The sequence below is a fragment of the Rutidosis leptorrhynchoides genome, chromosome 5 (genome assembly GCF_046630445.1).
Source record: "Rutidosis leptorrhynchoides isolate AG116_Rl617_1_P2 chromosome 5, CSIRO_AGI_Rlap_v1, whole genome shotgun sequence".
Taxonomy (NCBI): Eukaryota; Viridiplantae; Streptophyta; class Magnoliopsida; order Asterales; family Asteraceae; genus Rutidosis; species Rutidosis leptorrhynchoides.
The window spans coordinates 21,044,500-21,051,319 of record NC_092337.1 but is presented as its reverse complement, the minus strand read 5'-3'; positions in this window follow the sequence as shown (position 1 = coordinate 21,051,319).

The following is a 6,820-nucleotide window of genomic DNA, read 5'->3' as shown; positions in this document are numbered from 1 at the left end:
GATGTGTGATTCCGTAAGATCTCACTCTTCGTTAACCATGACTGCGGTTTGATGCGGTGCGTATAGCGAGTGTTCATAGAATTTATGAGAGAAGGTAACCGTGATGATGATTATGAGAAGTAAGAAGGGTGTAAGCCTTGGTATTCCAAGCGTTTCCTTGGTGATGAGTTGAAAGGTAAATAGGCTAGCTGTGTGGCCTATGTGGATAGTGACTAGCGGGTGTCGCCAGAAAGTCATGGGCGTTGAGCCGTAAGGTTCGTTAGATTTGTGTGACTTCGAGTAGTCAGGTGACGTGTGACACCAGGCGTAGACCTCGTAAGGGTCGAGTTTTTGAGACTCGGTGGTAGTGATTGGAGTTGGATGACACAGCGTCAGGTGCCTCCTTATACCTGCTAGTGTAACGTTCGACTCCGATGGTGTGATTACCTTGTATTTGGGTACCAGTGAGAAATCCGAAGATACAATTGTGGTTTATTGCGGTATTTAGTGAGCGTTAGCGTTTGACCGATTGAAGAATCGAGGTTCGAATACCCTGTTATAGGTTCGCGAAGAATAGTTGAGTATGACCAGCGTCGAGACCGGTCATGTGGGTTGTGTAATGTTGGGATTTCACGAAATGTTATCACCTTAGCGGTGGGTGTACGGGATTAGGATCCTAAGTGGGGGAGTAAGTACCGGAGATTTCGAAATAATCCCTATCTAGTAGACGTGATGGGTGAACGGGTGTCGCGAATTTAGGAAAGGAAGACTTTGATGGTCTTCAGAGAAGTCCAAAGTAGGACTTTGGAATAAATTGTGAAGGTATTTTGCGACATGAGTTGGAATAGCGAAGTTCCCGAATGGCGGATACGAGAGATTTTCGAAAAGCGTCGGGATGATTCCCGAATATTCCACGATTGAAGGGCAATATGACGATGATTGTCGTGAATTGTTCTACTTTTAGGATGATTGTGAAGTGTATGGTACGAGTTAGGATACTCTGTGTAGGGGCAAACGGTTGCGATTGTTTTGTCTCGTGGGATAATCGCCCTTTTTCGTTGTAATATGATGCGTTTACAACACTATAAGTTCGAGAAACATAGAATGAGTTTACAACACTTTCTTATTGATTTTCACATATATAGGTTCGAGAAACATAGTATGAGTATTAGTTATCCAACTTTTGGTGATATAGTTACTTATAAATCTGCTATTGTTGGTGATCTGTTTTGTGTTTTGCTATTGTCGAATTAAGTAGCCTTAATCTATGTGTTTGGTGTAAAACAAAAATACTTAAGAAGTTCACCCACAACAATACTTGTGATACTGTCTTCATCATATCGTTAATTGATATAATATTTTACAATTCAAGTTTGTTTGTTAAAGAATCCTCGTTCGAATATTTTAAAAAATATTTCTTTTTAGAAAAGTTGTTTGCTGAGCTTGAGTTGTTTACTGGGGCGAGACGAACCTGTTTATGGGGATGAGTCTTCATAGGAATATAAGTATAAGTTTATCCTACATAATGATGATGAAACAAGATTTGATGAACTATAAAAAATGTGTCATGCTACCATGTGTTTTTTTCGGTCACTTACTCCCTATAAGTGGTATCTGGATCTGCTGCCATTGCGTAGATTCATCCAGGTCCGTTTTGTTTCTGAATTAATTTTATGTCAGTTTGAAAATGGGGATTAAGTAAGTAAGTTGATATTTACTGACATACATCTCAATATTGTGCGTTGTTTAAATTTATATAACTATATATCTATTTTTTTGTAGCTACTGCCAAACGAAATGATGTTAATACCTGGACTACGTAGTGGTAAAACAGTTTCGTGTTTGAATTTGGCTAAACGAAAGTACAAATGGAGGTTGAAACAAGAGAAGTTGAAGAAAAAACCAAATCTCTGTGTGTCTTATGGATTTACACGTTTTCGAAAAGAATACAGTCTAAAGTCTGGCAAAAAATATTTATTCAATTACCACTATAAAGAGCGTTTTTTTTTATCTTTTTCCAAATATTAATGTAAGACCCAAATATTTATTTTACATAGTGTATATATGGTATACATAAAGTGCGTGAAGCGTGGTGTAAGTTTAAAAGTGACAGACTGTTCTGAGCCTTGTGCGCGCCGCGCCAAGCTAGGGGTGCGCGCCGCGCACCATTCCTGGCGACAATTTTCTTTTTCTTTTGATTAGAGTTAAATGAAGGGCAATTGTGTCTTTTCACTTGGGGTCGGATCTGTAGCCTTAACACCAGAATTGGATCTAGTTTTGGATCATTTTCACATCCATTCAACACTCTCATCTATCTTAGAGAGGGAGAGAGTTCTAGAGAGAGATTTGGGATTTTGGAGAAGAAGAAGCTTGATTCGGGTCAAAACTCGTGTATTAAAGTCGTTCATCTAATCACTAGCTACGTTTTGATAGTGTTGGTAAGTCTTAACTCCGTGTTTTGAGTTTAATTTGATTTATGGCTAGGGTTGTTCATTTAAGGCTTGTAAGACCCATTTGGGGGTTAAATGGGTGAATTTGGGTTAAATTGATGTAAGGAAACCCTAAGGGTTTGTAATCTAGGGTTTGGCCTTGTAAATTGATGTTTGTAAGTGTTAATTGTGTTGTTAAATCACTAATACACTTGTGTGTTAGTGAAAGGTTGTTAATGGGTTCAACTTTGACCAAATTGTGAGTCTAAGTGTTAAAATGGGTCAAATGGGTAATGGTTGATCTAGGTGGATAAGATGGGTATGAAAATACCCTAAATTGTGTTAGTTGGTGTTATGGAATTTTAATCACTAGCTTTTAGTGATTAATGATAAGTCTTGACCTTAAATGGGCGGTTTTGGTGTAAATGGGTCATTTAATGCAAATGGGTCATTTAATCCACAAGTGTTAAACGTTGGTGTCTAGTCCAACTAGTTTGTATGTTAATTATATGCATAATGTGATAGGGACGTTACATTGAAGGTTGCAAGCTCGGTTATCATTCACAAAAGGCGTTAAGGTGAGTGGAATAATTATATGCGTAGGTATATAATGTATTTATTTATGAAGCGTGAAATGTGAAGTGTCGAGGTGCTAAGACGCCACGTTTCACGTGACGAGTGAAGTATCGAGGTGTTAAGACACCACTCCGGAATGTTTGACGGGTGAAGCAACGAGGTGTTAAGATGCCACTCGGGGGTGAAGTATCGAGGTGTTAAGATGCCACTCGGGGTGAAGTATCGAGGTGTTATGATGCCACCCGGGAGTGAAGTGTCGAGGTGTTAAGATGCCACTCTCGAAAGTAAATTTGACGGGTGAAGCATCGAGGTATTAAGATGCCACTCGGGGTGAAGTATCGAGGTGTTAAGATGCCACCCGGGGGATTAGTGATACGCGGTGTTAAGTACACTAATGGATGTTGCGAACTTCGATGGTCTTTCGCGAGTACCATTCCCTTATGTGATTGGTTAACCATGGTTTTGTGTAGTAGTATAGCATATTAAAATGTTTGGATTATATGCTAATGTTTGTGCTAGCTCGTGGTATTGGAGATTTAGTGTTATACTTTACGATGGTATGCTATTTAGTTTGCTAGCGTGTATGCGGTAAATGTGTAAATGATTGCAAGTAGGTATATTATATATGTATGTATATAATTATTTCATTCACTAAGCGTTTTGCTTACCCTCTCATTGTTTACCTTTTTAGGCTACGGCGTGGATAAGGGCAAAGGTATTTGTTTGGATTAGTGGCTCTCGGGGGATTAGCTTTTGGAAGTTCGACCAAGATATGGGTAGTTTAAACGTCGTTTGAAAATTAAACTTTTGTGGTCGAAACTTGTATTATGTACGAAATTCGTAATTCGGGATGATGTGGGCCCGGTGTTGTAAAACTCGTTTTTATTTTGAGAATCTCTTAGTTTTACTTATTGTAATATGTTGTGAAAACCGTTTCGTCTAAAAGTGCCGGGAAGTGGGAGATCTTTTTGCCAAAAAAAAAGGAAGAAGTGGACAGGCCACTTTGGAGCGCCGCTCCACCCTGGGGCGCGCCGCTCCAATTGCTGAAATGGACTGGTTTTTTTTAAAAAAAAATAAGTGTGTTTCGGTTGGATAACGGGTTGGGTCGTTACAATTAACATTAAATAAATTACACTTTTGATATGAATAAATTTATTAACAATTATTGAAAACTTTTTGACGCTGTGTATTCTTTTTACTACTTCAACGCACAACAAAATTTAGGACAATGATCGCATAATATTCATATTGAATATACGTTGGAAATGTACTATAGAAAGTTTTCGTAAGAGTCCTCGTGCAATGCACAGACTCAATAAATCTAGTGATATATAAACAAAGAGACTTGTGACAACGCATTCAAAGTTTATTGGGTGTAAGACTATTCCTAACCATTTTTGTGACGTCACAGGCAAATGTGCACTTTTTGGGCCAAAAAGTGTAAGGTGACTGTGACAGTGCAATGTCAAGATTTGACACCAATAACCCAAAATGTCAAGCGGAGTGTGTCAAATCTAAGCAGGGTCCACTAGTTTATTTATTTTATTCATTTTATCATATTATATTAAAACATAATTTAATAAAACTAATTTATTTTATTCACAAAAAAGTACATCGATTTTATAAAAAACACACTGAAATAAAAAAAGCATAAAAATAAAAAGACAAATAATTGAATAAAACTAGTCTTCGTTGGTTTGTTCTTCGTCGGTGTCTAGATTTTGTGGTTGCAGTGGGTTGTCGAGCAAAGACTTAAAATTATCTAGGTACATTCGCTTTAGCCTTGTGATGAAGTCTCGTTGTTCCGGGTCGGTGATATCTTCGGTTTTCACCGATAAAACACTCGCACCCGTTAAAGCGGTTCGAAGGAGCTCTTGTTGATCAAAAAGTTTAATACTTTTAGTTTGTGCTTTTTGCTTCGAAATAGCGTTCAAAGCATCCTCCGCTTTTGATGAACGAGACGATCGACTAGAATCGGAGTCATGTGATTTTTTGGCCTTCTTTTTAGCCTTGTCACGTCCCATTGGCCTCGGAACAAAATCATCATCAAAAAGATCGTTTTGAGACAACGAAGGTTCAAAACCCTCCCCGTCCGCACCTAGATCAGCTTGACCACCCGTGCCCGGAACATGTCACTTTGATTTATCTTTCAACACATACCAAGCGGCTAGGTTGTTAAACTTTTTCCCTTTTGTATTAATTAAGTAGATTTGGTGGGCTCGTGTCAAGACATCAACATCATTTGATCCACTTCTCCAATTGTGTTACGCCTCGTTGAACGCTGCGACAAACTCACTACAAGCCTTGTTGATGTTTCGCCATTTTGATGACAATTGGTCGTCACCTCGTACCCACCCGTTGTTATTGTTGTTGAACTTGGCGTGAATCGTACCCCACAAAGAACCATACTTTTGACTATTTCCCTTTCGATTATCCTCGGACGAATCAACCCAACAGTAAGCCAACCATGCTTCTTCCTCTGGTGACCACGCCGTGACCTTCTTGGTGGGTGGAGTGTACCTACAAATATAAACATACGATTAACAAATATATAACAAATACATATACATATTTACATATACTAAATAATATATATATATATATATATATATATATATATATATATATATATATATATATATATATATATATTCACATACGATTTCAAACTAAAAAAAACAGAAAATTAACACAGGAAAAAAAAAACAGAAAATTAACACAGGAAAAAAAACAGAAAATTAACACAGGAAAAAAAACAGTAAAAAAACTGGAAAAAAAACAGTAAAAAACAGAAAAAAATACGAAAAAAAAATTTGAGAAAAAGTTTATACCTAACTCGACGTTCTTTTTTGTGTTTTCTTTTGGAACGATCTTGTGTTTCCGGAACTGTTTCGATCGGAGTTTCCGACACCGTTTCTTGATAAATCAGAGTCATCGGGGATTGAAAATTACGGAATTGATTATTCCGGTTTTGTTGGGCTTATTCAAAGCGACGTTGTTGTTCCAAGTAAACTTGATTGTTGTTGTTCAGGTGTCAAGATTCGAAATTGAGGCGCAATCAATGGAATTTGTTGATAGTTGTTCGGGTTTGATGAACCACCGCCCCTATAACTACCGTACCAATCGTTGGGAGTATCGGGTCTTTGATTTGGGTTTGACATTTTTTTTTTTGGAAAAAAAGTTTGAAGAATGATGAAAATTGAAGAAGGTTGAAGAAGGTCGATATATGTTGAAGATGAATAAAAATAGTGAAGATTTAGATATTATTTAGGATAAATAATATTTAATTTCGGAATCAAAAAAAAAAACAAAAGAAAAACTGAAATTCAAACAGATTTATATCCGTTGAATTCGGGAGCCAACCAGGAGCTGACACACGTCCTTGAAGATTCCTTGCCCACCCGTCAAATTTCCAACTGACGCCCCCACACGTCAGAATCTGACGCCGTGTTATAGGCGTCATGGGCGTCAGATTTGGCCAACTCGTCTGACGCAATGCTTTATGACGCCGCGTGAAAACTAGTCTTAGGCATAGACTTAGATGTACATGCAGAATTTATCCTAAAAGATTTCGATATAAATATACAAATGAGTATCAATAGAAAAATCAAATGCTATAAAACTAAGAAACATGGATGGAATTATATTATATTATACTATATACTAAATATGGACAACACCCTCCAAACATAACCCGTCACATACCCCAAAACACTGTAGCTACTGTAGCGCACTGTAGCTACAGTAGTTTTTTTTTTTTTTTTGAGATAATTTATTTAATCTTCTGATTTTATACAACGACCACCAGTTAATATTCGTCTTTTTACATATATTCA